Source organism: Carlito syrichta, unplaced genomic scaffold, assembly GCF_000164805.1.
Source record: "Carlito syrichta isolate Samal-C Ts95f unplaced genomic scaffold, Tarsius_syrichta-2.0.1 Scaffold301546, whole genome shotgun sequence".
Classification (NCBI taxonomy): Eukaryota; Metazoa; Chordata; class Mammalia; order Primates; family Tarsiidae; genus Carlito; species Carlito syrichta.
Window position 1 is genome coordinate 405,300 of NW_007245642.1, and position 9,767 is coordinate 415,066.

Below are 9,767 nucleotides of genomic sequence, written 5' to 3' on the forward strand. Positions count from 1 at the left end.
GTAAAGATGAGGTCTCGCCAGGTTGCCCAGGCGGGTCTCGAACCCGCAGGCTCAGGCAATCCACTCGCCTCAGCCTCCCAAAGTGCGGGATTATAGGCTGAGCCACCGAGCCCGGCTACATGTTGCCTTTTATTGTTTTCTAATTGTTATACTTGTTAGGGTTTCTCTACAAATCTTTCAGTGGAAGAAACTATGTTTTCTAATTCCCTCAATATGCTCAAGAAAGCCTGACCTAGAAATTGAGGCACAGTAGGCACCAAGTAATAATTAGTGAAGCATTTTGAAGTTCTTTATCATACGCCTGGCCTTATTTACCAAGACTGATGCCATCCAATACTCATTGCTTCTGGTCCTTACTTCTCATATCCCCAAAGAGAATGGCCGTAAACTGAGGTAGTTTCTGTTTTATCAACTGTATTGTTGTTGAAAGGCCTTAGATTTAGGCCAGACCCTCTAATTTTTGACTTGGCGTCAACACACTGCCTTCCCCAGGCTCTCTTACCTCTAGCAGGACCTTTGTGCTTCACATATCTTGCTATAGTCAACAGGCTGAAGTTTAACAGGATCTGACCCAGTCTTGGAAAGTGCCCAGTGAGAGCATTCACCTACAGAAACCTGACTTTGTGACAGGCAAAACTATTCTAATTGCACAGGGCTTTCTTTCTTCTCTCCTTTCCCTCATACTCTCAATCCACAGGGGTCCCAAACCTCATATAGTCAGAATTCTTTGTATTAGATGTCATCACATTTAAATCACTCAATCACAGCTAGCCCAAAAGAGATATCTCTGAAAGATGGGGTATAGTTGGATCCAGGTGCTCAAACAACATCTCTTGTAGTCCTTTTCTTAAACCAACTCTACTTTCCTCCAGGTTGAATTTATTTTTCAGGAAGCTCTCCTCGGTAACATCAAGAGTGGCCACCAGCAACTCTAAGCACTTGTTGTATCAGCTTGACACCCCAGTGAAAGACTAGAACTTTTACCTATTAGTTCCAACCAAAATTCCTGATAGGACTCGCTCTGGTCTGGTTTGGAATTGCATGCCCACATCTGAGTTGTAAGGCTAATGAGCTGAGAATGTACCTCCAACCCCAGCCTGGCAGAGTCAGGCCATGAGATCAACTCCCTGAAGCTATGTGGGCTAAGACTAAGAGAGTGTTGTTTTCCTGACGACAAATCAGATTGCTGTCCCACAGCTCAGGAGGAAAGGTAACAAAAACAAGGGTTTGACTATGTCCTCCCCTACCCATTTTCTCCTACTCCTCATCACTTCATCTTTATCTTTTTATGTATCGTTTAGTTTTCAGCCACTGAGCTTCTTTTTCCTTTTGCCTATATTTTCTTTTTCTACTCGATTTTGTATTTTTCCCTGCTTCTGTTGTGGCCTACCTTTTAGTTTGTAATTTTCTGCCACCTGGATCTCTCTTTCCCCCTTGCTCTTTTCTCGACAGTACAAAAATTGAGTGCTCTTCAACCTGCAGCCTTCAGCTCCTATATGTTATATACCCAAGACACTCTATACTTTACCTTTTTCTCTCTCATTTTTCTGGTCTCCACTTTTTTTTTTTTCTGTTGTTCTATTCGGCTCAACTGAAAGCTCCATGAGTAGTGAAGGGATCCCATCTTGATCATTCATCACTGAATCTTCAAGACTTTTAGGAGCATCTGGCATATACAAAGTACCCAAACGTTCTTTGTTGAATGAATAAACAAATGACCCCCGGTGAGAAAATTTTTGTGGATCTGGCAACATCCATTTTGATTTTCAAGATATATTCTCTTCATGAGCCGTAGGAGACTGCAACCACGGAAAATGAGCAATTGGGGTCAAGATCCATGAATTCTTAGGGAATTCATGATTTCAGGAGAACTAAGAAATCAATAGGCATCTTATGGAACTGTAAGTTCAGATTGACAAATTAGATGTAAATTGACTGCTACAGATGTGATACAAAACTACAGCTCTTCAGTAGTGTCCCTATGAAAATCCACATATTATTCAGTAGGAATCTATGTAAAAATCACGATTATGGTTAAACTGACTAATTAGCATTTGAGTTTGATCTACAAACAGAGACACCAAACAAAAACAACTCATAATATTCTGTACTTTTAATAACATTTCACTCAGATATTTGTAAAAGGAGTCATTTCAGATGGGTTAAGTTTTTAAATTCATATCATTGAACAAAACTTGAAGGTTTTCTTTTAAGTTCGCCATATAATTACAGGTGTCTATACTACACAGCTTTAAATGTTGCCCTCCCAGTCCCTCCACTGGACAAAATGGAAATACATAAAACCTGTGGTTCACTTTGAAAAATTAAGTCAGCTTCTACAACATGCTGGACAAAATAATCCTTGGGTTCTTTCATTCACCTAACAGAAAGCTCCCTTTATTGTCCAGGGATGGGTAAAGAAATTCAGTAATCTCTATAGCACATTCATATACATCTGTCTAATCTAGGACCTATTCTAAATATCTGCAGAAAGCAATTAGAATAGCTCTCTGGCTCTGTGGTGTTTCTGCAGTCTCATTCTTAAGTTCTAAGTGTTCCACACTGTCGTAACGATCATAAAACAACTCTGCATAATGTCCTAATTTAGTTGATTTCGGGTGGAGAGATGATTTGGTATTTAAAGTTGAAATTTTTTAAAGGTTTACTTTGTTATGGGAATGTGGGGTACAAGTGAGGATTAACTACATAAGTAGGCTGCATGCTGGTGAAGTTTGGGCTTCTAACTGGCCCTCACTCCTCCTGGTAATGAACCAAGTATGCTTTGTGTTTTTATGTGTCCCCCGCCCTCTGTTCTCCTTCCCTCCCCTAGCAGATCCCTCCCTTGTGCTAATGTGACTAATGTTCAAAGCCCACTTATGAATGAGAACATGTGGTGTTCAGATCTTTGTTTCTGTGATAGTTCGTGTAGTATCATGGTCTCCAACTCCATCCAATTTGCTGCAAAGTCCATGATTTTGTTCTTTTTTGGCTGCATAATACTTCATCATACATATGTACCACATTTTCTTTATGCAGTCCACTTTTGATGGGCAGCAGGGCTGGTTCCATGTTTTTGCTATTGTGAGTAGTGCGGCAGTAAACATGTGTGTGTAGGTGCCTTTTTGGTAGAGTGATTTATGTTTCCCTGGGTATATTTCCAAGAGAGGATTTGCTGGATCATATGCAAGGTCAGTTTTTAGTTTTTTTAGGAATGGTTGCACTGCTTTCCACAGAGGTTGTACTTGCTTGCACTCACACCAACAGCATAGAAGCATTCCCTTTTTTCCACACCCACACCAGCATCTGTTATTTTTAACTTAACTATAGCCACCCTCAACAGAGTTAGATGGTATGTCATTGTAGTTTTGATTTGCATTTCTCTAATGATTAGTGAGACTGAGCATTTTCACGTGTCTGTTGGCTGCTTGTGTGTTGTCTTTTGAGAAATGTCTGTTTATGTCCTTTGCCCACTTTTTAATGGGATAGTTTGATTTTTTTTTTCCTTTCACTTTGTTTGAGTTCTTTGTAGACCCTGGATGTTAGGCTTTTGTCAGATGCGCAATTCTCAAATATTTTTTTCCCATTCTGTGTGTTGTCTCTTTACTCTCTTTATGGTTTCTTTTGCTGTGCAAAAGCTTTGGTTTTATAAAGTCCCACTTGTTTATCTTAGCTTTTACAGTATTTGCTTTTGGGGACTTGGTCAAGATAGAGTTGGAATTTTGAAAGAAAGATAAAGACATAAAGATAAGTTCTTTGATGAAAAAAGATATTAAAGTGCAGAAATATGTAGAGATAAATAATACACCCATAAATATATGTATACATTTATATTAATGTATATGTACAAAGAAGTACATACCTATCTATATACTGTATTATGTATGTTGCATGTATGTGTGTGTCGTAAGATCAGAAACTAACATTGATTGTGACTAAAAGGAAAAAGTAAAACTCTTTGGAAAAAAATAAGCCTCCTATTCATAAATTTCAAATTCATTCTTTTTTTTTTTCTTTGAGTCAGGGTCTCACTCTGTCACCCAGGCTGGAGTACAGGGTTGATCACAACTTGCTGCAGCCTCAAACTCCTGGGTTGAAGGAATCCTTCTGCCTCATCCTCCCAATTAGCTGGGACTACAGGTCTGTACCACCATACTCAGCTAATTTTTTTGCAGCTACAAAGTCTCATTATATTGCCTAAGGTGGTCTCGAACTTTTGGGTTCAAGCAAACCTCCCATCTCAGACTCCTAAAGTGCTGGAATTACAGGTGTGAGCCACCGTGCCCAGCCTCAAATTCATTCTGATTAGACCAAAAATAAAATTAAGTTAAAAAGATAGAGTGAATTTTTAGGCAGAAGACCTTAGTTCAAGCTTCTGCTAGGTTAGTCATTTTCTCATTACAGACAAGGATCAATTTTTTCTGAGCCTCAGTTTTCTTATCTGGAGAAATGAGTGGGAAGAATTTCATGAAAAATATGGGAAAACATTTATTAAGCTTAAAGTTCTGTCTCAGTGCTAGTAATTAATACCAATAGAAGGTTGGATATGTGTGGAACAAATGATATCACCATTTTTGAAATGTGAATTTATCAGAAAGGAGCACATAGTAAAGTCAAATTCAAGTGTTTTAAAACTTATTCTGAACAATAAAGACATCTGTAACTGTATTGCTTATTCATATGGATAGAGATATTTTAGTCTAAAATCACAAGTAGGATTCACTACCTTTCTAAATTGGCTAATTAAATTTAACATATTATTTAAGAGGTAATGCTCAGTTATTATTAATAATGCTATCATAACACATCTCAAACCTGAAAATAAATCCAGGTGGAAAATCAAATAATTGTACTGATAAGATCACTTAGTCTGGTGAAGAAAGCAATGAAGTTAAAATCTAAAATAAAAATTTGAGTTTAAATGCTTTCCTGACACTTACTATCAGTAAGACTTCAGGCCAATAGCTTAACCTCTGAACTTCAGTTTCTTCAATTGTGAAATCTGTTTATTTGGGGACAAAAAATTACTTAGAGAAAAAAATGAAAAGATGAATATAACAAGACCAAAAATAAGATCATTATAGATAGTGGCAGAAAATGAAAATTCAACCCGGAAAAGTAGATGTACTCAAGGAAGAAAAAGGAACAAATGAATCGAAAACATATATAAAAAGTACAGTTGAAGAAGACTTAAAAGTGTTTAAAAAGATATGAGTCACTGATGAAATGTGTTTACATTTGAAAAACAGGGATAATGTAAAGGGACCTTATGTACTCACAAACACATACATTTTAAAAAATCCTGGATAAAGAAAAATATATTATATGCATTAATGCACATATAATGTATTAAAATATGTATATAATGCCATGGGAAGTATTGATCAGGATTGAAATTTATCACTGAAATATATCATTTCAATCTAGATTGCAGAAATGTATTAACTTTAACAGTATGCTCATAAATGTTTTCAGTTATAGAGGATTTATAAAGATAAAATTATGCCATTGGATGATGTGAAATTCAAAGCAAAAAAATGAAAAGATGACAAGACAAAAAACATCTTCTTGAATTCATATGAAATACAAGACTCGTGAGTCTTATGAGCCCCTAAAAGCCATCTTTAATTCATCCAGTAAAAACAACAAACAAACTTCACTCAACACTCTCTATACCCAATATGTCACTATGTACTTTACGTGCATAAAATACAACATAAACGGAAAACAAATGAAAGTCCTGTCCAAGATGAAAGAACACACAAAAACAATGAATACTGTTATACAAAAATGTTCTTTCATATTATATCTTATTTGCCACAATAATTTGTTGAAGTGCAGCTGAGTATGAAGATGCATTACAGTAGACTGCATTAACACATTGCTTTCCACCCTTTGGAGTTCTGACCAATAGGAGATCAAGTGAAACACAAGCATTGGTTTTATTGCTGGACCATGACAACCCTAAAGAATATGGCCTTTGCTATAGCTGGAAAAAAGGGCTTGGTAGGGAACTGAGTTCAAAGTGAGGGTCTTCTTTCGAACCTGAAGTTGAGGGCTCACCTGTAGCAGGTGATGTATCTGTAGAGTAGACTCCACTTTCCCAGCAAACTGCAAATGAAGCAGGCATGATTCATAAACACTTGTGAAAGTGCAGTGAAAGCTGCACTCCCTTCTTTACACAGCAGTTTTATCCTGGTGTGCTTGAGATATGGCAGTAAGAAGCAGAGGCTGAGCACCCACTTCATCTGAGCAGTCTGGTTGGGATAAGAAAATGATGTGGGTGAGCAGTCATTTTCAACAGAGTAACTCTACCCAAGAGTAAAGTATGCCCCAAGGAAGTTGAAATTTTCAACTGTAGAACCAGATACTTCTGTCTTGATGATAACAGTAAATAGGCGGTGAGCTATGGAGAAGACACTGTCAGAGTACTTGGGCAGAGGGGGAAAAAAGTTTGGATTTAATTTCTCTGGAGACCAGGGTAGGAATGTGACATGAATAAGAAAGAGGTGTCTCTTAGAGAAGTCATTACTATTGTTCGTACTTTCCACAGAAGAAAACAGAAGCTGAGAATAATTATGTGATTTGCCCAAAGTAACACACTAATAATCTATGTCATACACATGAGACAATCATAAGGCAATGGACAGCTAAATGGCATGATATTGACAAGTGGAGAGTTCAAGAAGAAAAATGAGTGTGGGATGCACTGAGTAAGTTAACCTGGCCTAGAAGCCTAAGTGAAAAAGAAGATGGTATAAACAGTGTAAGTCCGGCACAAATGGATGAAATGAATATTGTGTTATCAATACAAACAACATTCCGGATCCTTCCAGGAAAGCAAATGCTCAAAACTCCTTGGAGTCATTGACACTGAGGAAATCAAAAAGCTAGAAACCTCAATGATAATAACAAATGCACAAATGGAAATATTGTCTGTACAGCTCAGGAAAAGGGAGTTAAAAGGATGACATAGACATGAAGGAGACCTGGCCATACTCTGATACTTACCTATTTCACTTTGTGGAAGTCACTACTTTTTTCCCCTTTTTACTGGCTACGACAAAATCAAGGTTTCTTTCTTTCAAGTAGGTCAAGTAGGTCTGAGCTTTTCAGAGACTCTTTATAGCTTTGGCTAATCAGACCCACATAACTGTGAAAATTATCTTGGAATAATGATGAGTCTTAAAGACATTAGAACAAATGAGAAACAACAACAGAGAAAGAAAAGAAAGTGGTCTATTAAACTTCCCTGTATCATTTACACATTAAAATGAGAAATACATTTAAAATTTTAACATAAAACAATAGCATCCTTTTCAATAAAAAAGCAGTCCCCAATATTGTCATGGAAGAAAGATAATAATTCTAAATGGTCACTTATATCACTTTTAATACACGAGTCATGCATTCAACACAGGAACATCACAGCAAAATGTGCCACAATGAGAAAACAGAGGTGCATTATGCCCACAATCCATTTCATTATTATGATTGCTTTGCAACGATTCCATATTTAGAGGAAACATCTCTCATGCTAATGCACAATCTTTCTGCTTTAGGACAAGATAGCCCATGGATGGCAGCAATACTAAAACAGCAAAACTAGAAAGAAAGAAAGAAAAAAGCATGGCTTTCAAACTTTCGTTATATATGTCATATCAAATTCAGAAAGGAGCCACACAGCATTCTCAAATCATTGGAGGCCAACAAGAGTCAGCCTTCACAATTGTCTTCTTGCACCCAGCAAATAGTCAGGTACACAGAGTTATCGTGAAATTAAAATGTGACATGTGCCATGATATCAGATAAAAAACCCCAATAAACATCCCTAAGCTCTGCAAACAAAGTACAGGTGGTGGCTGTAAGTCAGCATCTATTCTTGCTTTTCACTTGATTCCCCAATACTAAGCTCAAGCTATAGTACATATTACCTCTTTCCATAAGTCTTTGTTGAATGAATGTTGAGAGTCTGACTTGAAATTGTAGTGTACATAGGACCTTAAGGAACTTGTGGACAGAGAAATGTGCTTAAGGATGGAAGTAGAGCCAGAGCCATGCCAGAGTGAGAGTTGGGGAGTGTAAATAGGGGATAGGACTTCTCACACAGGACAGAGCCTGTTGTATAGTGAACCCAATGGAATTCAAGTCAATAAGAGGTTATGGTCAGAAAAAAATGAGAAGTACTCTGAGAATGATAGACACAGGCAGACATATGCCAGAATCTGTTAAATTCAATAAAAATGAACAGCATCTTATCACAGTATCACAGAAGCTTTAGTTTTGTGTATTTACTATTTAAATATTTGCTATTTACCTTACAATAGTAAAGTATTACTATAACTAGTATACACAAAGATCAATGATGTAGGGGTTTTCATCTCTCCAAGGAGTTTCCAATCCACTAGGATAGACAGGCATTTAATTATCAACTTAAACCGTTAAGGAAATTGAAATCTGTTGTCATTAGAAGTTTATTCAAACCATGATGGAAACTGAGAGGAAAGATTGATTTAACTTTAACCTAGAACATCTTTAACAAGTAGATGGCATCATCCAGGCCTTAATAAATAAGATTACATGTCACCAAAAGATGGTGATAGAAAAACAAATATTTGAGACTAGGGGAAATAGCTAATAGTTTTTAACCATTTTGGAATCATAAACTCCTTTAAGAAGCTAACTAGATGCACATATAAACTTGCATATAATGTGCAGGAAGTTACTAAGAATCATTGGCTCCATGAAGCCCATCCTTGGATGCCCAGATCCTACAGTCCCAGGCTAAGAAGTCTTAGAAGAGTATGAGCAAACAACCCAAAGCTCTGGGAACTCAAGTGATTGAGCGTATGGCCTAATGAGGCAAAAGTGGCCTGATCAAGGGAAACTTGAACACCACATGAAATATACGTGAAAGGGAAATTAAATCTAGACTTCCTAATCATAGCATTCCAACGCTATCATCAAGTGATTAATACTAAGGGAAAAATAAAAGAATAAATTTGAAGATAACAGATATCCCAGCTTTATCTGACCTCAAGTCATCATCCTGGATAAAATGAAATTGATGAGAAAGTGAGTACAGACAAATATAGGAGAAGAGATTTCTATTAAGCCATTTTGCCTTTACTCCATGTCCTGCTGTAGTTATCCTGCCTAAAGTTCTTGCAGATTTGTTCATGTGGTGTACAGAATCATCAGGGAACTTCTCTTAACAGAGTTACTAAGTCCATTCTTTTTCTGACACCCTAGCTTTACTAGTTATCAACACTACATGCTGCTCTTTGTTAGGAAGTGAATGTGGGCAACTAATATTGGAATAACATACTGGCCAATTACCTTCTGACTTTGTTTTTGAAGACATATTGTTCTTGACCTTAGGGTTGTTTATCCATGCCCACGTGGCTTCACCCAATTCCTATTTCTTTAGGTCGACTGGTCCTTTGACTGTCTACTCTGCTTTATGACTTCAAGCTGAATGGCTACTCTAGTTCTTCTCTGCTCATGTCTTCTTGGGCCTGTGAAAGTTGCAGATACCAAGATGAAATTACATTTGTCAGACCTAGAAAAACTAGGGGATCATGCTTACATGTCTGAGAACAAGAAGTTTCCAAAGATTTTCTAAAAACCCTACAAGAAATCGCTTTACATTCTTCATACATCTCCTACTTTGCATGGCTTACCCATGTTTTACGCATGTGCATATATTTCTATGATGAGGCTTATCATTAAATATTCTTTAGAATTGCAATAATTTGGATAAAATACTG